A 22,119-nucleotide genomic window follows, 5' to 3' on the forward strand; every position below is an offset into this window, starting at 1 on the left:
CACATGACTTCTGGAAGGCGGTGGCCCATGCCTGTCTGTATTTATGGCCTTACATACAACTGGGCTCCTGACTTGCTTGACTGTCATCTGACACCAAAGGAAACATCACCCATTTCTAGTTGCCTAAGATGAAGGGCCCACCTTAGGAGCCAGGGAGGGACGCATGTACACTCGGCTCCAATGTTAATGACAAAAAGAGGTGCTTCCTAGACTGCTTGATGACCATGACAGAAACCTCAGAGGTTGAGACCTGCCTGGGAAGAGGGCTGCTGTCTTAACAAAATATCATAGACCAGGGTCTTGAACAACAGAAATATGTTTTCTAACAGATCTGGAGGCTGGAATTCCGAGATCAGTGTGCTAGCAAGGTCGGATTCTGATAAGGCCTCTCCTCTTGGCTTGCAGATGGCCACCTTCTGGCTGTGTCCTCACATGGCAGAGAGAGAGCCAGCGCAAGCTTTCTGGTGTCTGTCTCCTCTTGTAAAGACACTAATCCCATCACGAGGGCCTTACCTTCATGACCTCATTTAAACCTAATCACCTCCAAAAGGCCTCTTCTCCAAACACCATCACATTGGAGGTTAAGAATTTTCAACATATGAATTTTGGGAGGACAGCTGCTAACCTGAATTACTGGATGCAGCAGATATGCAGATTTATATTTCGATAACATAGCTTTGCCCAATCTTAACAGATTTTAAAAATCAATCAGGTCAATACTTCCTATATATACAGTTTAGTATACATCATTATACTTTATTAAAGTTGAAAAAAAATTTTTAATGTAAACACAAAGTCAATCACTCAAGGATGTTTAAATCCCCTTAACCATGTGCTTGAATGAGCAATTACCTGGCCTTCTTCAGAACAGCTCCTGTCATGGGAAGCCACAGGCCCCCAAGGTAGCCATTCCACCACTAGACTTCTCTGACTGTTGGCAAATTCTTCCTCTACTGAGCTGAAATCAGCCTCCTGGAAGCTTTTATCCACGAACTTGGGCCATAAAGAACACATTGGGTCCCGGTGCCGAGAGAGAGCCTTTAAGAAAACAGAATTAACTGAATTATCACCCCCACCCCACCACAGCTCATGAGTAGATGTGAATAAACTTGGACACACACACACACACACACACACACACACACACACACACGAGCATACTTCATGTATCCAGAAGTCCCATACCTAGTAACATCCCATGTCTAGAACACCTGTTCTAACAACTAAATTCACACCACACTGCATTTGACTACTAGAACAATGCCTCAGCATCTTCATCTGAAATTATTTAGTTTAGCTTTGGGCTCACTTTCAATAAATATAGTTCTTTGGCTTCCTAGTTCACAAAAGATTAAAAGCAGCCAATACATTGCAAAGGATGCTAGCTCCAGTAAGAAGTCAAAACCTTCAGCCTGACTCTGATGGGAGCGATGGAGAAATTGTCATCAAGACTCCCAGAAACTAGAGAATGACAGCAGCCTAGGGTCATCCAGAGAAAAGGCAACCACTATTACACACCTCCCAAGTGATGTCTAGGGCCACTGGGGATGACCCTGAGTCTCTAAGAAAAAGGCAAACGGACTGAAGTGGATGATGTTGTGTGTGACAACCATACTTTTAAAAGCTTCCCATTCAAAGTGGTTATGCCAGCTAACATCATGATACCTAAGGATTATGATCTAGATAACTTATCAACTAGATAATTCATTTTTGGTGGAAGAGTTCACTTTAAATCGATGTTGCCTAAATGAGGTGTCGCTGTGCGTTATCTCACAGTGTACAAGGTGGTTTTCAAGGGCAAACAATACCGATGATTAAAATGCATGGTGCAGCGATGGGCATGTGGTGGGTACCACCCTGGCTGACTTATTCCCATGGTTACCAGGACAAGGCAAGACAGTATTGCCTAGTAGAAATACTTACATTACCTGCTTTCACAGCGATAAGAACTGTTGAAATTAGCATATTAATATTTGATTCAAAACAAGTAACATCCCTGCTTTGTGATAACTAGGCATTCATAACCCAGATGCACATTTTTTCATGAATATTTATTTTTAATTCTATTTGGCTCAGTAAATCCTTTTCCTAGAGAGCCCAGGAAGGTAAACTGCAAGCTGCTCCTATGACAATAATTGTGATTTTACTCCCTCCACCACCTGAGTCCCCAAGCCCTCAAGCAAGTTGCCAAAAGGGCAAGACCTTGGGCGTGAATGGCCACAAAGGGACAAAAACTCTTAGTCATCTGGGTAGCTGGAGGAAGTACAGCTAATGCCAAACAATGGTTAATTCAAAGTCATTCATCGTGGGTTCAGAAACACAGGATCATACCCAGGTGTGCACATGTATATGTGCACACACACACACACACACACACACACACTCATGTGCAAGAACACACACAAACTCATAAATACACACGCTCCAAGATAACCCCTTGGAATCACCTCCACTGCTCAACATACATGAGCCCCAAGGGCAGAAGCACCAGGAAGAGTTAAAGGTCATACGCTGCTCTGACTACATTAGACAAGATTGTCTCTGGGGGGCGGGGTGGGGGTACTTCAAAGCTTCTTATCCAGTTTTACTCCTATTTTCATAGCACACATTACCTTCCAGCCTGCTATTTGATTTACTTAGATTTATTATTTGCTACCTGTCTGTCCCTAGTAGAATGTAAGATGTACGAGGGCCCAGAACGTTGTTTTGTTTTGGAGTTGCAATCTCAGAACCCAGGGTACTCCCCACACAGACCAAGTGCTCAGTAGTAATTTGTCAAATGAATGATAAATCAATGGGTGGCTGATCCTGCCACCTGAAGAAAGATATCGGCCCTAACAAGCACTTGGCACAGATGTGCCACCAGCAGTTTCCTGTGTCCATCGTGAATTCATCAGAGCCCTGTATCCCAGTAAGTCCAATGGAGCCTCAGAATCACTCTCAACCCATGATTTCCGGGTATCTGTTGGGGAGTGGTGGTGATGTCTCCCAACCTGGAGCTGGGAGACAAACACTCACTGGGTCACACAAACAGGATCTCCATGATGCAGTCCATACCAGACAGGGCCTGGACCTCCTTTCAGAGGCTTAGTCAGTAGTGACTTGCTCAAAGTCACAGAGCCAGAAAGGGACGGACTTAGGATTTGAACATAGGCTTCTCAGTGGCCACTTTACTGACAAGGAAATAGGCTGAGAGAGGTCCAAGATTTGCCAAAAATAACACTTTAGGGATTTATGAATGACTGAACTAGGTACTCCTCTAAGCAAGGGACTGCTTCTCAGTCATCACTGTCTCTCTGTCACCCAGCCCAGAGCCTGGCCCAAAGCAGATGAATGAGTGAAGATATGAACACAAAGCCTAAAAACTAGACAGCCTGGTGTGAAAGGAAAGGTCAAATATAATTGGAATTCACAAACCTAGTAGCCCCTGCAGAACCAGCCATGGCCATCGCGGGAGAACAAGCGACCCTGTCCAGGTCCCAGGTGAAGCCAGTAGAGATGACGTGCACCCCCACTGCATCCTCATGACCAAGAGAGAGGAGCATGCCCTCCCTGGAGGCAGCCCCCTTCCAGTGGCTTGCCTTCCACCTCTTCCTCTTTCACATTTAAGCCCTTCCTCCTTTAGGCCTGACCCCTTTCCAAAAATGTATGGGGAAGGATCCTACAGACCCCTCCTGAGGCTCTGTCCAGCCCTGTCCCAGAATCAAGTGCTAGCCCATTTTAAGACCTCGACAAACACTGGTGAAGGAATGAAGGGTAAATAGTTGAATTAGCAGAGACTTCTATTTTCATAGTCCTCATTATCAAACCCGTGGACGATCTTGTGATACTCAAGTACAACAAATATTTATTAAGTGCCTATGGTATAAGGGGCACGGGGCTAGACTCTGGGGTATAATGGGTAGCAACATAATAGCAGCTTTCCAGCAGGTCCTTTGACCTTAGTCTTCTCTCCTCTCATGTTAACCATTCTGCATTTATTTTCAAATTTGCCCTTCTGTAGGTCATTTGGATCTCATCCTTCCAGGCTCACCAACTTTCAGTGCCTCCCAGTACCTATTGAAAAATGATCAAATTCCTCACACTGACATTCAAGACCTTCTGAGACTGAGCTGAAACCTATGTTCCCAGCCTCATCTCCTGTCTCTCACTCCCGCTTTCCCTATATTACAGATGTTCTGGGCCAGCCCCTGCCTGAGATGCCCCCCTTCTCATCCATACTGGTCAGCTACTGCTGTGGTACAAACCACTGAGGCTTTGTGGCTCAAAGCAATAATCACTTATTTTCACTGTGGGTCAGCTGAGGGTTGGCTGATCTGGGTTGGGTAGGTTTAAGCTATGTGTTCATCTGGTCTGGGCCCTTCACTGTGGGTTGGGCTCAGGTCTGCTGTGTTCATTCTGGGACCCAGGTCAAAAGGGCAGCTGCTATATGGAGGCATCTCTTCTTGTGGTGGTGGCAGAGGCACAAGAGGGTGAGCCCTATTAAGCAACACATTAAGGTTCTGCTCCATTCATGTCTGCTAATGTCTCATTGGCCAAAGCATGTCACATGACAGAGCCCAAAGTCCAGAAGCCAGGAAGTACACTTTGCCCAACATGAAGCCAAAGCAATTCACATGGCCAAACCCTACCTCACTGCAGGCTCCGGGAAAGGACGGAGTGAATATTTTTGAACAATGATCTAATCTAATACTTCATCTCTGCCTAATGAAATTGGATAATATAGTAAAAGAAATCAGGTATTGGAAATGGAAGGACTGGGTTTGTATCATAGTTACACATCCTACTTTCTGAGGGCCTCCAGCTCTGTATACTCCCCAAATACTTCACTCGTTCAATACATATTCATTAAGAACCTGCTATGTGTAGGAATACCATGGCAGACCCCTGAGCTGGATTGGTGAATAAATCAGGCATAGCCCTGTTCTCCTGGTAGTATGATAAAGCCCTTAACCCTTGGAGTGCCAGCTTTCTCACCCACGAAATGGAGAGAAACAGCCTCACAGTGCATGAGGAAACCACAGGAGTCAGCCTGCATTCAGTTATAAGTGGAGAAAGGCCTCTACCAAACACCATTTCTTCTCTGATGCCCAGGCCAGTGAATCCTGCTGGAAGTGATCTCTCACCAATCTAAATCCTTAAAATAGTTAATTACCATGTAAGTTAAAGGCTCATTTGATCAATGAGAATTTATTGAGGTCCATCTTGTGCCAAGTAGATCTGCCTGGCCCCAAGTTCCTGCCTCCCAGACACATGTTCTAATGGGGGAGACAGGCGCTTTCTTCCAGCGTTCCCTGACAGCCCTCAGCCCAGCACCATGCCCATTGTAGGTACTAGATACCTACTGCTGACCAAGACTCCGGAACCTCCTCAATCGCTTTTCTCATTCTTTCCTGGAAATGGCCTCAATGACTGAGATTTCCACCGAAGCCTTCCCATTCACCCAGAAAGAAAAATGCAGTTAATCAAAGCAATCTGGACTTTTCTTTCCATTCCCACCAACCTTCTACCCCCACCCCAGAGTGAAACCTCCCTAACTAATTAAATGTTATAATAAGGATTTAGTATATTTACCTTGTCAAAGATTGTGCTTTTGTGGTATCTCATGGAACACAAACAGATTAAAGAGCCAACAGTGAGATGGACTATCAGCAGAGACCGATGAAGAAATAAAACAACAAAATCTCCAAATAAAAAAGGCCCTCTTAGTCTCAGTCAATAACCTCTAATCACACACAGAGTCACGCATCTGACTAACGGTGCCTTTTCGCCAAAAGAATGTTCGTTAAGTTATAAAAATAATAATAATAATTATTATTATTATTATTATGATTATTATTATCTTTAGCAGTATCATTATATTACAATAAATTAAATACTGGCTAGAAATTCAAAAGTCTTTCTTCAGGATCTAGTTCCTTCCAGTTTTCTTAGACACTGGTTATACTCAGCGGTGGTTCCCCACAGCCCGTAGGAGACAATGACCTCGTCATCCTTGCGCTGGACGCCCTCTAGGCAGTGGTATTGACCTACTTTCCAATCACTCACTCATCCAACAAACAGTTTTTGAGCACCTGTTCTATCTAACCTTATGCTGGTCCCATAATTTTACCTTTCCAACGCTTTCTCCTTCTAATTTCCTAACAGAAACCCTGGCCACATGGCCCAGTACCCTCGATGCCCTTCAAATTTATAACTCTGTTTCCATCGCCTCTGGGAAGCCCTTCCCAATGCCTCCAGGCATCCCTGGGGACATGAGTTCTCTCTCCTGTGGCCAACTGTGCATGTATGAACAAACGACCCTCACTCTGTCCCCTACCCACCTAGACAGGGATCACAGCTCATGCCTAAGACATTACACGGGAGGTGGTGTTGAATAAATACCTGCTGACTGCCTTTATTGGAGACATTACGCAAATCAATAAATGCTTAATTGATGGCAGCTGAGACAGGAAAAAATTAATTCCTATTGGCTGGGCACTGCTAGAAGCAGGAAGGTATCATCTCAGTGCCTGACAGAGCATCAGGTGGCCCAGGCTTCTGGATAACTGGCATACTCTTCACATCCATATTGCTTGCCATGGACATCTGCCATTTGCATCTCATACTTCAATACTGTGAACTGCCTGAGAAGGTGGCATTTGAGTCAACAAACAGAACACTATTCCAATCCCTCCAGGTATGCGATGCATTCCAAAGGGGCTACTAAGAGTGGTGCCGAAAAAACGGGTTCTGATGAGCCTCCCCTAATTTCATTTAGTGACACCATCACGGACAAAAATGCACAAGCGTTGCACCAGTTCCTTGATCTCCCCACAAGCAACTCATCAGATGCATTGTCAGAGCCACCTGTAAAACCCACTTCCCCTTTCTCCCCCCACCAGGGACCAAGCCACCATCATCCCTTACCTGGACTCTTCCAATAGCATCCATACTGGTCTCCTAGTTTCCTGTGCTCTCATCTCCAGGAGAGCCCATTCTGCACACCACAGCCAAAGCCATCTTTTATATATAAAAGCAAATCAGATCTCTCCCAGTGGTTTCCACTGCTGGAGTAAAATCTAAGCGCCTTCCTGCGATCTGCAGGCCTAGCAAGATCTTAGCCCACCTCCTCTCTGCTCCATCTCCTGACACTGCCCCATGCACACAGGGCTCCAGTCACGACATCTTTTCTGTTCCTTAAATAGGCCTCAGGGCCTTGGCTGTTCATTCTGCCCAGAACATGTTCACGGCTGGCTCCTCTTCACCCCTCTGGATCCAGGGGGAAAGCCCCCTTCTCTCGAAAGTCGCTCCTCTCCCACCCCATCCTCTAGCACCCTGGTCCCTCTCTAGCTTATTAACTTTTTTCTTTATATCCCTTATCATGCTCTAAAATTGTTTGTTTGTTTGTTTATTTGTTTGTTTGTTCGTTCACTGTTAACCCCTCACTCAAATGAAAGTTCCATGCAGGAAAAGGATCTTTTATGCCATGTTTACTGTGATTGTTTCTGCATCTGTAACAGAGCCCAGCACACAGTGACCATTCAAAGCACATTGACTGAGAGGGAGCAAAACTCCCCACTCCTCAGGTCAGGCTGCTCACAGTGACTTCTTTCCAAAGCGCACAGTCTAAAAAGATGGGGAGAAAGAGTAACTTTATTGTAGAGACATCTGACAAACAGTGCTTCAGCCTGGTGATCAAGGTTAGCATCGACAGTGATGAGTCACGTTGATAGTATGTGTTGTGGATACGATGTGAGAAGAATGACACTTTGTCACTGATCTTCCTCCTCCAAACACTTAACCCCAGTCTCATCATAAGAAAAATATCGGACGAATCCTAACTGAGGGACAAATATCTGATCAGTACTAAATGGCAAGGTGATCCAATCCAAGGAAAGCCTGAAAAACTGTCACAGCCAAGAGGAGTCGAAGGAGAGATGACAAGTACATGTAATATGTTATCCTGGATGGGATCCTGGAACAGAAAAAGGACATTATGGGAAAACTGAGGAAATCTGAATCAGGTCTGGACTTTAGTTAATAATAATGGATCCATATCATTGTGGATTCATTGAGACAAACATACCATATTAATACAAGTACCAAAATAGGGAGAACTGGGTATAGGAAATTCTCTGGACCATTTTCTCAATAATTTTCTACATCAAAAAGTGTTCTAAAGTTTTAAAAAATTATTTAAAAAGCACATTTGTTAAGTGAATGTACAGCAGTAAATGCTGCAAGGTACTTTCATGTCCTTTTGTAAGGATGTACTGAGCACAGCCTCCAGCACGATGCTAGAATACCGATGAATTCCTGAGACAAATTCCTGATGTTGAGCACTCCTGGGCCACTCTGTTTGCAGCATCACTTTCTCAACAACACATTTTGAAACACTACGAAGGCAGACTTCAGCCCTCCTCTAACTGAACTTCCAGTGGTTCAAAATGAGGAGAGTCTAGGTCAATGACAAAAATAACAAATCCTGCCCTCTCTGAGAATAAATCACATTTTCCCACTGCTCTAAAGTCCATCTGGCCATTAGCACCGATGAAGGCCTACTGTGCACCCAAGCCTAAGTTTGGCTTAGCAGCCAGCTCCTGTCCTCCATCGGGGTTCACGTCCCACCCACAGTGAAGCTAGTCCAACATAAGTTTCTCTTCCAAGGGATCAAATGGAGTAGTACAGAATGAAAATGGCACAGATGTTCAGAGAAGACCAATTGTGGGAGCTGGGGCAATCAAGGAAGCCTTCTTATAGGAAAAGCCAGGCTGGATCTGGAAAAAGAAACAGGATTTAGAGAAATGGAGAAGAAGAGAGAAAGGAGAGAAGGTGCTTCAGGCAGAGGTCACAGCATGAGCAGAGCCAGGGCATCTAGGACTACCTGCAGGAAGCAGTCTGATTTAGCCCTGCAGTATGCCCTAGGGGAGCCAGGGAAGAGTAAGTGGGTAGGCTGAGCTGAGGGCCAGACCAGAAAAGGCCTCAAGATCCTCCCAGACTTTTAAGGCCAAGATCCAAGACTGGCTTCATGGAGCCTTCCCCAAATGCCCTGGTCACAAGCGGCCTTTCCTTCTCAGAGCCCCTCCCCCAGCTCTCTGACTTAGCTCGCTTCTGGCTTCATTCTTCCTTTTCACATGCTGTTTGCATTTGCTTTCTTGTCCTATCTCTCTTACCTACCTGTAAGCTTCCTGGAGGCAAAATCCCTTTCTATCTCATTTCAGCCTCCTCTAGAGGGAACCTGAACATAAAGGGCTCAAAGAAACATCTGGTGAATGAGTAAAAGGAAGAGAGAATTAATAAGTGCATTAAAATCTAAGAAGCCAGGACTTTACCCTAAACACAACAGGGAGGTTTGCAAGGTTTGCAGAAAAATCTAGGATCGATCAAAACAATGACATTTCCTCCACCATCTCACTAACTCCTTCCTCTGCTTTGTTTTTCCCGATTCGTTTCTTGTCTGCCAGCTTTCAGCCATCCAACAAACATTAGCTAAAGGCCTATGTGCCAGGTATGTTCTAGGTATTAAGGATACAGATAACACAGACAGAAATCTCTCCTCTCATGGAGTGGACATTCTAGTGATGAGGTGAAGGGCAGTCAACAAAATAAGTAAGTAAAATATATGGAATGCCAATTACTGACAGGTGCTATGGAAGAAAAAGGCAGAAAAGAAGGATCAAAGGGAGTGATTTACAATTTTAAACAGGTTGGTCATGGGGAGACCACTTTTGAGCAAAGACCTGAAGGAAGGTGAGGGCAGGAATTTTTTTCTTTTGTGTTCAATGATACGTACCCGGTACCTAGAGGAGTACCTGGCATGCAGCGGGCACAGAAGACTAGTGTGTTGGGAGGCTAATGAGTTTTTTAATTAAACTTTTTATTTTGAGATAATTGTAGATTTACTTGCAGTTGTGAGAAATAACACTCTGTGCCCAGGTTCCCTCAATGGTGACTTCTTATATAATACAATAATATCAAAACCAGGAAATGGACATTGATACAATCCACAGACATGGTCATATTTCACCAGTTTTACATGTACTCATTTGTGTACCTGCGCGCAGTATATTTGGTTTTATTTATATTTTAAGGGTTAACCCCTTTTTAATGTACAGCTAAGAGGCCCATTGAAGGGCCACTGAGCAGGCTGGGCATTTTCACATATGTGAGCTCCATTAATCCTCACAACCACTCCAAGAAGGTAGGTACTTTATCCCCATTTTACAGGGCTCAGAGCAGGAACTTGTTAGAAGCCACAGTTGATAGGCAGAGAGACCAGAACTCCAAACTCCTGACTGTGTGGTCCCTTCTCTGGGGGTCTTTCCTGAAGACAAGAATGGCCTGAATAAAAAATAAGAAATAAAAATAAAAACAAAACAAAACAAAGGAGGAAGTAGGGACCCAGTGGAAGGCCAGGCTCCAGAAGACATTAGAAGGGAGAGAAAATGAGGGAGGAGTGGATGAGGAAGCCTCTGGGATTCTGAGTCAGGGAGAACAGAAGTACCATCCATGGAAAAAGGAGTAGAGAACTAGGGGATTCTAGAGAAAGACAGAAAGGGATGTCCTGTGACCTTGGGCAAGTCGATTTACATCTCTGGGCTTCATGTTCCTCATTAGGACAGGACTGAGAATGGATGTAAAGGTGGTCCTTTGCAAAGCAAAAGTGCCAAGACTAGAAAGAAGGCAACCTAACCCAACAGCCCAGACAGTCTGCGGTCTCTCAGCTAGAATGACTAGCTGGCTTTTCCAAAGATGAAAACGCAGAATTTAGGTCAGCACACACAGAGAATCTCACTTTGTTTACAAGAGACAGAGAGTGGGTGTTCCTATTAAATGCCTTTGAATCTCAGCAATGATGAGAGACCCAAGGCTGTTTACCACTTTGGATATTTACTTTTCTCATATACAAATCAGCTCTGGGGCCGTCAGCACTGACGCCACCTCACAATGCAGCCCCCTGACGTTCCCTGCTCTTCCCCAGTGCCCACACATGGTTTGAATTTATTGGTTTTAGCAGCTTTCATTTATATTGTATGTAGATCATGGAATGACCAGCAAACAGAAGCTCTGATCCGTGCCCTGGAAAAAACACAAAAGTGTGAGAAGGAGACCGAGGAGGAGGGCTGGGGAGATGCCTCCGATCCCAGGGGAAGTGTCTCCCACCCATGCAGGGGCCTAGTGCAAGCCCTCAGAGCCCTTGTGGGAATGAAAGATGAGCAGGAAACCACAGCCCCACCAGGAGACGGCTGGAGCACGAGGGTAAGAATGTAATCGGTGGTCACACCACCAAAGCTGAACACCTGGGTGCCATGGGGGAACATGCAGGCGGCTGCCTAGATTTCGACCTCTTGGAACCAAACATCTAGAAATCTGGGAACAATGTAGGGGTGCGGTTGGAGACTTTCTGTTTTCCACACGGATGCTCTGGCGATGAGGTGTAGATACGGATGGTAATTTCACAGCTGCCCACAGCATCCCTGAGCGTGTACTTGGAGCCAGGCCCCGGACAAACCCAGATTCATTAGATGAGGCTCCTGCTCTCAAAGAACTTCAGACTTTAGAAGGGACGGACATGTAAACATATAAAAGGCAAAAAAATAAAAATGCCCTTTTCCAGTAAGGTCAGAGCCAGCTTCGAAAGTGGGTTTGCAGCCGTGGGGTGCGGTTTCTGGTTTACCAAGCACTCTCACACCCGCTAAGGAGGCTCAAAGAGGGGAGGGGCCTGCCCGAGTTCAGGCTGCTTACTCCAGCCCAGTGCTCTCACAGTTTACAGACCATTTACAGACCACTCATCCCTGCTCCCCCACTTCCACTGGCGGAGCATTCAGGAACCGCCTGCCTCACCCACTCTCACTTTGAACAGGTGGAATACCCCAAATCTGCCATCAAATGGGTCACATGAAATGCAGGGACGTATTATCCTTCGGTAGCTATTTTCGAAATGGTGACAGGGTCTCAAGTTCCCTCACAAAAGGCTCTGTAATATATTTAACTACTGCTGGTCTCTTTCAGCCACCAAACCACTTTTATGATCTAGTTTTTAAGAGCAACCTCCCCCCACCCCACCAAGTTCCTGTTCCGGAAGCGGAGAGTCCATCTCCTCTGGCCCAGCAGTGACAGCATCCTGGATCTGATGACAGAAAAGACCCTCGTATGGCAGCTCTTTCCTCCAGTTCAGAGGCTCGAGATTTTCAGGTAAGCCTGGTGAGATGCTCCAGTTTAACAAATGACTGTTATTACAAAACACAGAAGTGGGGGACAATGCCTCCCACCCTAATGCACCCAGGATCAAGCCCAAACTTCTTAACATGGTTTACGAGGCTTCTGCCACATGGGCCACAAGCCTCTGTGGCCAGTCTCTACTCTTCTGTTTCTCCCACAAGCATTCTCCACTGCTGAGTAAGGACAGACCCTCTATCTGGAGCAATATAGCCATCAGCCCCAGCCCCATACATGGTGCTTTTTCTGAACCCAGGGAATACCCCTTTGTCCCTCAATACTGAGCTCAGGTGTCATTATACTGTCAAGTATAGTATGAATATAAGTATGAATACCTAGCCAAGAAGGGGAAGTCTGTCTATCGTATAGAAACTGAGCATCTTCACCAGCAAACAGAACTCCTGGACAGCGAGGATGCAGTCTCACCTACCTTGGTAGCTTCCATAGAGCCTCCAGAGAACCCGAGTCTCTGCAAAGTCCCAACTACCATGGGGGTGGGGGCTCAGGGTCACGGCTCAATAGTGACAGACAGGTGGGAACTGATATGCTGTCCAGCTACTGTGGCAAATTGAACAGGGGTTCCTCAGGACTGGGCGATGGGGGTGTCACCTTTCCCTGCTCCTTTTCCTACACTAGAGAGCTCTGCAGAGAAGCACGCCAGCCATCCAGATTGCGGCTGTTACAAATTGACAGCCTCCACTTCTGTTGGTTACTCAGCCTGCCCTACCATCCCTTCGCCTGCCAAGGTCAGCTTCTGCTCTCAGTCCCCATCATAGCCTCTCTTTACACACTCTTCCTCACCCTAGGTCCTGGCAAACTGACCACCTTACTCTCTTTTTCCCACAGTGGCAGCCTGCCTCAGGAGGAAGCATCAGAAGTCTATCGACTTCCTGCCTCTCCCAATCTTTCATACTTCCAGTCTCAGAAAAAGAGCTGCCCACCCCCACACCCACTATCAGATTCTAGTACCTTTTTATTCAATGCAGAGAGGTTGAGAGCTCAGGGTCTGCAGCCAGACTCTTGGTGTTTGCATTCTAGATCCTCCACCCATTCGCTGTGTGACTTCAGGTAAGTGAATTAACCTATCTATGCCTCGGTTTCTTCACCTGTAAATGGGGCTGAATAATAATAGTATATAAAGGGAAGAGGTTAAGAAGTACAAATTGGTAGTTACAAAATAGTCACGGGGATGTAAAGTATAGCATAGGGAATATAGTCAATAATATTATAATAACTATGTATGGTGTCGGGTGGGTACTAGATTTATTGGGGTGATCACTTGGTAAGTTATATAAATGTCTAATCACTATGTTGCATCCTGAAACTAATACAATATTGTATGTCAACTGTAATTGAAAAATAAAAAAATTACTAAGAAAAATAATAGTATGTACAGAGAGACTGTGGTAAGGATTCAGTGGGACAGTACACGTAAAGGACTCAGCCCTGTTCTTGGCACTCTGCTGTGAAGCACCTCTTCCTGGGGTCTCTTTGACCCTCCCTTCCCCTATTCATAACCTGGAACTAAGCCTGGCACAGAGTAGTTCCCAGGATTGCTTGTTAAACAAACGAAGGAATGAATGGATGGATGAACAGTTTCACAGTAACAAGTTCGATTCTCTAAGTATTTACAGAGTATTTCTCTTTGGGAGAAAGAGAAGAGGAAAAACACCTGCACACCAAGTACTGAAGCACTCTAGAGTTAACAAAGTCCTTCCCAGGCTTTGTCCCTCCATTCTCTCCCTAACTCTGAGTCACTGTTATTGACATCCAGTCCACCTGCCCAGTAGAGGAAACGGACCCTCAGAGAGGGAAACGCCCCAGGTCATGGATCTAACCCCTGTCAGAGCTGGGCCTCAAGCCAGGTCTCTTGCCTAAACTTTTTGATCTATCCTTTTGATGTGTCCCCACTCCAGGTAGCAGCGGGAGATCACAAGGAGTGTGAACCAGAACAAATATGATCCAACATTACACACTGCAGATGGTCAGGAAAAACTGACCATGTTCCGAGTTGTCAGGCCACACGGCTCCCATCAGGCCAACTAACCGCCATCCTTGCTCTGGATGAGACTCAGTGTTCGAGAGACTAAAGGATCCAGAACTGTTTTCTCTATGAGATGGGCTTCACCTCAAGACCCAGACAGTGTGAAAATGGGCCAATAACAATAATTAAAATGACCACAACTTAAACTACTACAATTACCATTCATTACCGCTTACTGTGTACTGGGCACTCAGCTATGTGGTTTATAGGCATTACCTCATTCACTCCTCACAACACACTGCGGGGCAAAGACTATTGTGAGCCCCATTTTTTCAGATGTGGAAACAGACCCTCAGTCATCCAGCCAAAGTGGTGGAGCTGGAATTCCAACTCTTCCAGTCTCTCTTCAGGTATCAAAAGATCCAAGTAGAAATCCTGGCTCCATCATTTTGCACAAAGTACTGAGCCTCAAATTCTTCAAAATGGGGAAAATAATAGTTACCTTTCGGGGTTGTTTTAGGGATTTACTGTGATAAACCTGAGGCCAAGCACATAATAGGCACTAACTAACAATGGATCTCTTGGGAGCTGGACAGGAAAAGGAAAGAATAAAGTCAATGCATGGAGGAGTAGAAACACTTTCCTTATATACCCTCTGCATTTTCCTATCCTGGCACTTTTGCTTAACAGTCTCCTTCCAGGAATGGCCTTAATCACTCCCATCTCCAGGGTCCTCAATCCTCCTCAACCTGCAAGGTCTTTATCAGGAATCCTTTCTTACCACCCTCTCCACAAAACTATATATAAAACAAAAACAAACAAACAAAAAAACACTCCACAAAACGGATGGAAGCAAAATAATATAAAATCACCTGCAAGACCACCAGTAGGCTGTGGCATGGGGGTTATGTAGTGCTAAGTCAACTAAACATTCCAGTCAAGGTCAAGCACAGTGACCAAGCATTATTACCACTAAAATCCCAAAGTGTCTCAGTTTACCCATCCCATGACCAATCCACAGCTCTTCAAGCTGCATCTCAACCGCAATGCAAGGTCTGGTGCTAAAAAACGCCCCATAATCCAGTGGATGATACAGCCACCTAACTGGAGAAATTCCAGGAGGTGGGGGAATGTGTGTGTGTGGAGCAGGGCACTGGAAGTCTGAACACTGGCGGGGAGGGGGGAGGGAGACTGGTCTAGCTCCTTCTAGGTGTTAAGGACTGGAGGAAGAGTCGGGTAGTGCATGTGAAAGACTGGAAATTGCAACCCGAGATGCAAATCGTTGGAATTATCATTGTCAATTAGGCTTTTGTCTCTTCTCAAACTCAAGGCTGAGCCATGTGAGCTAAGACTAAAGGATGAGCCAGTGAGATTTCCAGAAGGCTTTTTCCGCCTGCCGGAATCTTTCTTTCTAAAAAAGGCTTTCAAATGAGACCGGGGCTTAATTTTCAAACCGCCTAGAAGACGCACTAAGTCCACAGGAGATAAAACTGACCGGGAAACTTTAAATAACGTTAATAGGGAGGATGCAGGTAGGTCCTTTAAACAGACGGGGAAGGAAAAAAAAGCCTTGCCTTTTATCTTTGCATTGTGCGTTCCAGGGACAGGGCGGGCCGCCTCGAGGACGCGAGCGCAGCTAGCCCGAGGCACCTCCAGGCCCGCCTGTGAGGTCGCCTGCGAGGTCGCCCAGCCTGGCCAGCCTGGCCAGCCTGGCCGAGGGAAGGGCGGGGACGCACGCAGCTCTTTCAGGAAACGAGCACTTGCGCTCCAGGAATCCAGTCCAGTCCAGGGCAAATGCGCGTCTGTGCGGCCCGTACAAAGCGATCTGGGCTCCCAGATGCCCTGGCACAGCCCTGGGCTCAGCCCCGAGGGGCGCGGGGCTGAGGCGGAGGTGGGCAGACAGCAGGCAGGCAGTCTCATTCAGCCTGGTCTTCCCACAGCCCACGCAGAAAGGGGCCAAGCTGAAATGCAGGCAGTCCGCACCACTTTGCTCCGGGCTAAGGTGTCAGGTACCTACTGTCTGCTGGGCCTAGAACCCCGTAGCATTTCCTGCTAACTTTTAGTCCTTCAGTTCTCGGCTTCACCTGCACTTCCTCCAGGAAGCCCTCCCAGATCTTGCAGGAATGAGAAGCGTGCCTCTTCTGTGCGCCCACAATACACCACTTTACCCCCCACGGCCACCTTCATCTCCTCCCCCACCCCAACCATCAGCGGAAGGCACCTCCACCCATTCCCCTCTCCACCCTGAAAGGGAGCATCCAAGGATCAGTATCATTGTTCTTGTTCACTTTTCTTTCTTCAGCATATATCCCAATGTCTGGCACACCGCAAGAACGAAGAAACGTTTCTTGAATTGTAGTATAATGATGCTAATTTAAAAATACACTGATAACTATGAGCTAGTGTCTAAAAATACACTGATAACTATGAGCTAGTGCTTACTGAGTTCTGGTTGTATATCTGGCACTGTACTACAGTGTTTTAACACTAATCAATTAATCCACACAGCAATCAGGTGAGGTTGACTGATGAGGAAACTGAGGCAGGGAATGGTTATGTAACTAGCCCAGGGTTACTTACACTCCCAATAAGTGCAATGATTCTGGGCACTTTCCCGTGGAAGCCCTCTCCTCCCCTCCCCCAGCTGAGTCTGCACCTTGCTGTGAAAATTTAAGACTAGTACTTGGTTCAAAGGTAGAATCAGACCAAGATGTTTATCCGAATGAAGGAGGTAGAATGCTTGATGCAGAGAACACAGGCTCACAAAGTAAGAGCAAATGAGAAGTAACTTTTAATGCTCCCCCACTCTTCCTGACCCAATTGGAAGAAAAGGGAGAAGCCCCAAGAATAAAAGTTGACAGGGCCTCAGCACTCAGCGTAGGGGAATATTTGTACTGGTACTGATCTGAAAGCCATAGGGTCCCCCAAGGAAGCCACCTTGCCTAGTAGGGGGAGGAACAGACTCCAGCAGCAAGTGCTACCAATGAGACTGCATATGTCCTTATCGCTCAGAGATGGCCCCAGGGCTCTGACTTGCATGGATCTAATTTAGTGACCTCCTGGCTCTTTTCAAGGATAGTCAGGCATTCAGGGTAACCTAGGTACAACTCATCTACTGTTGTGGACTGAATATTTGCATCCCCCCATTCATATGTTGAAGCCCTAACTCACAATATGACACTCTTTGATGGAGACTTTATGAGTTAATTAGGTTTGGAGGAGGTCATGATGGTGGGGCCCTCGCAATGGGATTAGTGCCCTAATAAGAAGAGACACCAGAGAGCTTGCTTTCTCTCACTCTCAACTCATATCTACTCACCCCACTCTTCCCGTTCCTGCCCTGTGAGGACACAGTGAGGAAGCAGCTGTCTGTAAGCCACAAAGAGAGCTCTCACCAGAACCCAACCATGCTGGCACCCTGATCTCAGACTTCTGGCCTCCAGAACTGTGAGAAAGTAAATTTCTGTTGTTTAAGCCGCTTGGCCTATGATATTTTGTTATGGCAGTAAAGCAGACTATGACACCCACCAATCTTTTTAAATCACAATGCTATTCTGCAACATACAACTATAGGGTCATTACATTATACACCTGAAACTAGTATAATGTTATGTCCATATACCTCAATAAAAAAATAAATAAATAGAAGGGAAAAACCCCATAATGCTAAAAGCCAACCACAGCATTGCACGTAATCAGCTCACGTGGACAGCGCAATCTGGTAACTAGGGATAAAATTTTGGTTATAAAGGCCATTTGTTTGAAGAGTCCAGGCTTTTAAAGTGGACTGCCCTCAGAGACCCTTGCCACTTCAGAGGAGTAAGAGTTAGCCAGACAATAAAAACTGGGAAGGTAGAGGGAACAGCATAAGCCACGCATGAAGGTGTGACCAAGGATTGCGTGTGAGAGGCAGGGAGGGAGGGAGGGAGAACTAGAACAGGTCAGCATCGCTGGAGCCCAAAACCAAAGTAGCAAGTAATAAGTAAAATCAAAGTTTCATTTTAAAATGAAAACAAAGTGAGGGAGAGGATGGGGTGAGCCTGGAAAGGCTCATGTGGGATCTGGGGAGTAAAGAGGGAATAAAAAAAAAAAAAAGAGGTCTTTGTTTGCAAGTAACAGATGAGGAAGAGGAAACAACAAAGTGTTTCAGGCTGGAGAGAGGTCAACCCAATAGGGACCCACGGATGCCACAGAGTCTTGACCAAATGAGCCGTCAACAGTACAGAACTCATCTACACGGCTCACTCAGGTGGGTAGTCTGAGGGCTTTCTATGACTATGGAGGCCAAGATGCAGTCCCTTTTTAGCATCAGAGCTGCCAACATCCCAACCACAGAATGCACCACAAAGCCCCCACATCAGACCTGGAACACCTTCAGTCTAATTTTGTAGTCAATTGTAAGTATATTTTGAACTAGGTTTTGAAGCCGGGTCTATTAGAAAAGAAAAGACTGCCTCAGTAATCATCAGAATATAAAGTAAAATATGTAAGTGCTGAAAAAATATCATAAAATGCCATAAAAGTATTCCACGGAGGGAAAGAATATATGTGGCTGAGGCATCAAGGAATGCTTTGGATTAAGTCTTCTCAAGTAGATTAAATTTAGGAGCATTCTGGGAAGACTTCCTGGAGGAGGTACGGCTTTGGGCTGAGCCTTGAAAATCTCATAGGATTCAGAGGTGGAAGAGGAAAGGAGGAAATTCCTGGAGAGGGAGGGGGCCCAGTACAAGCAAAGCACTTCCAAGCTTGGGGTAACAGTTTTGTGTTCCAGCGGATATACGGTACAGATTTAAAAGCCTGTGGATCCTGGAGGAGCTGCTCGGCGAGACGGCTTGGCAGCGGCCAAACAAAACTGAAGGCTGGGCCACCGGCTGCCTGTGGATTAAGTGGGCGGATAGAGAGCCAGTGATGGGAGATAAAAGGGAGTGAAGTGGATAATATTTAGAAGCAAACTTGAGGGAAAAAGAACGTCGGCAGCTTGGCTGGCAGGCTGCGGCACTCGTCACATTCTTGTTTCCTCCCTCCGAGAGCTGGGAAAGCTGCATTACCAGGCGACCTCTTCCTGGCTTTGAGCGGTGTCCAAATGGGAACTATTAACAAAGGCACGCTCCCATTTTTATCTCCGTCACAAAATGCCTCACCGCTCAAGCTTTCTGTCTTGGGCCTGGGATTGGCTGGCGGGTGTGTTGCGGGAAGGAGATCAATGTGTATTCGGACGGGCCTTCTTGGAATTCTTGAGAACTGGTCCCTTCCAACTCTAAAATTTTAGAAGTCTGTGTGTCTATGAGCTGAAAATTCTTCAAAGCTGAGAGGCTAGGATTTCACAACGTGAAGATTCTTCGAGTCCAAAAATGCCTCTGAGCCTAACGTTCTAAGATTTCACCATTCTTAGATTCCCTGAGCCTCCAAGTCCCGGCTTAGGATTCGGAGATTCTGTAAGACTGGAAGATTTCATGCTGTAAACTTCTGATTTTGAGACTAGACTATTTCATGACATCTTAGTCATCTCCAGCTTTATGGCCTCACTCCCTTTTGACAGAGGTAACTAAGCCATCCTGTGTATCTGTTTCTCTGTGTTTTTCTCATCACATTGTGTTAATACATTAAACGTTAAAGTCTGAGTTAACCAGGTCAGAGAGAGCAGACAGAGACTGCCATACCAGCAGGGGCACTTTGCAAACAGCAATCTGGGCATAGAAAGAAAGAATCTGAGAATACACATCCTAGAGGTCAAGGCTAAGGGCTCCCCAGAATGACTTCTACACCATGTGAAGGATATTTACTGAACAGCTCCCAGTCACAGGGCTTGGTGGGGGAGACACGGTGGTTGTGGAAGGCTGCAGAGCACAGGCTGATGGGCTGGAAGAAGCCTGTTCCCAGTCCAGGAGCTAGAGTTACATGGGGGACACTAGGCAAGCTTGTGTTTAGATCCAACATTGACCGAAGGGCTCTCTGTGGTTGACGTCTGAAGAGAAGAGGACCCAGCAAAGTTTGAGGTCCTTAAAGGCTCCCAGCTGCCTTGGGAGAGGTGTTAGATCCCTTCATGCAGGGAGGTGCATAAATCTGATGGGAGCCACCAGTAGGGAATAGAGCTGTGAACTCGAGGAACTATAGGTCAGTGCTGTTGTGGCTGCCACGGAGGCTCAGAGAGGGCGGAAGACTCAGGAATGACATTCTTGGGGGACTAGAAATGACAGATGGGTTCTAAAAGATGGGAATGCAGACAGGAAAAGAAAGGGAGAACAGGGTCTTCATGTGAGGTGTGGAGAACCAGGACACAGGAGAGTCTAATGCACAGCTGTGCAAAGGGACTAATGATACCCATTGTCCCTGGCGAGGCAGTGAACTCTTAGCAGGAAAATAAAACTAGGCCGTTCCCAGATCTCTGCTCTCAGCATTGCTCTGGCTTGACACTAAGATGCTCTGCTTGAATGAGTGAGGAAGTGAGTGAGTGAGAGGAGTCCTAATGAACGAAAGGCTCCAAGGCTGGGCAGGTATCCAGTGGACTATGCTGAGAAAGGCTGGGGCTCTCTCTGCTTTGCAGACTGGTAGCGAGAGGCAGCAGGATCACCCACTGGAACCAACCGGCTTCTAGACAAGTAGGTATCAGCAGAAGCCCACCAAAGACAAGCCTGCCAGCCCCTCCCAGCTGCAGAGAACTTGGGCTCAACACTTCAAGGTAGCCCAGAGCCTCTAAGATATGGGAGCCAAAGACGAGCCCCACAGAAGTCATAAGTGGGCCTGCCCTAGATACTGTCTAGCCAATACTCTTGTAGGACAGAGGGGACAACCTAGGCCCAGAGAGGGAAAAAGCTAGCCCAAAGTCACCAGCAAGTTGGGAATGGGTCAGGGTTAAAGCCAGATTTGGATTTGAACCACCCGCTTGATGATTTTCATATTTTGTGTCCTTGTACGAAGGTGTGGAGCTATTAAAGTTCAAGCAGGGGGTGCCTCACTGTGGCTTATGCAGTCTCTCTTCATTCATTCATTCATTCATTCATTCATTCATTCATGCTAGATAGTGGAAGGAAGGGAAGCAGGATCGTTATATCATGGTTTCTGACCACTCATTCATTCAACTGTGCACACTTAGCCCATGTCAGGGGTCTTGTCTTCACAGTGATCTTTTAGAAATCTGGTAATGTCTTTGGGAATTCTTATTTTAGAATCACCTTCAGATCCAATTTACAAGCCAGGAGAAAATCAATGTCAACATTTTTCAATTCTCTCTCTCTCTCTCTCTCTCTCTCATCTCTCTGTCTGTCTCTCCCTTTCTTCTTTTCCCTCTCTCTCTCTATCCTGAGTCCACTTAGCCTGGTGTATAATCACAGCCAAATGACTTAACCTTTTTAAGCCTCAATTTATTGTCTGTGAAAGAGATATGATAATATGTCTTGTGGCATCTCCATGAGATGATGTATTTACGATGTCTACTGCAGTACCCTGTACAAAGACAGAGCTCAATAAATGATTTTGTGGTTTCTAACTCCCTGGTGAGGAGGCTGTAGAATTTTACAGACATTTTGGATACCCTTGGCAGCCGTGCCCACGTGTTCAGGCTCTGCGCACACTGGATGAGTGACGTTGCATGTTTGTTAAAACACGCAAAGTACAGAATGGCAGGATCCTCACCCTCTCATTATGCCTCAGAGAACCACATAACTTAGAAGACTTCTTACCCAGTGCCTCCACTGAATGGGTGGGGGAGGACTGAGGCCTCCTAGAGGGAGGAGGATATCTCCTGATCAACCCAGAGGATTCGTGGCAGCTGGTACCAGTCCCTGGAGGCAGGTGACAGAGCTGATTGAAATCTGTAAGTCCCAAGATTGTCACAAGACCTGGACTCAAGGCTCAGGCATCCCCAGACCTCTGAGGGCAGGGGCCACCACCACTCCTTATTAGCCCAGCTTTACTCTGTTCAACAAAGGGTGGGC

General features: G+C 46.2%; 1 protein-coding gene and 1 long non-coding RNA gene across 2 annotated transcripts in view; both read right to left on the bottom strand.

Annotated features, from left to right (window-relative positions):
• TRABD2B (TraB domain containing 2B) overlaps window positions 1-22,119 on the bottom strand; it is a 203,771-nt gene that overhangs the window by 174,921 nt on the left and 6,731 nt on the right. The gene's annotated exons all lie outside the window — the stretch shown is intronic.
• LOC120620556 (uncharacterized) lies at window positions 10,188-15,876 on the bottom strand. Its single transcript, XR_005657936.1, has 3 exons — window positions 14,688-15,876; window positions 13,171-13,319; window positions 10,188-10,323 (listed from the first exon to the last, which is right to left on the bottom strand). It is a non-coding gene; the product is annotated as an uncharacterized LOC120620556 (long non-coding RNA).

The sequence above is a fragment of the Pteropus medius genome, unplaced genomic scaffold (assembly GCF_902729225.1).
Source record: "Pteropus medius unplaced genomic scaffold, Ma_sr-lr_union100, whole genome shotgun sequence".
NCBI classification, from domain to species: domain Eukaryota; kingdom Metazoa; phylum Chordata; class Mammalia; order Chiroptera; family Pteropodidae; genus Pteropus; species Pteropus medius.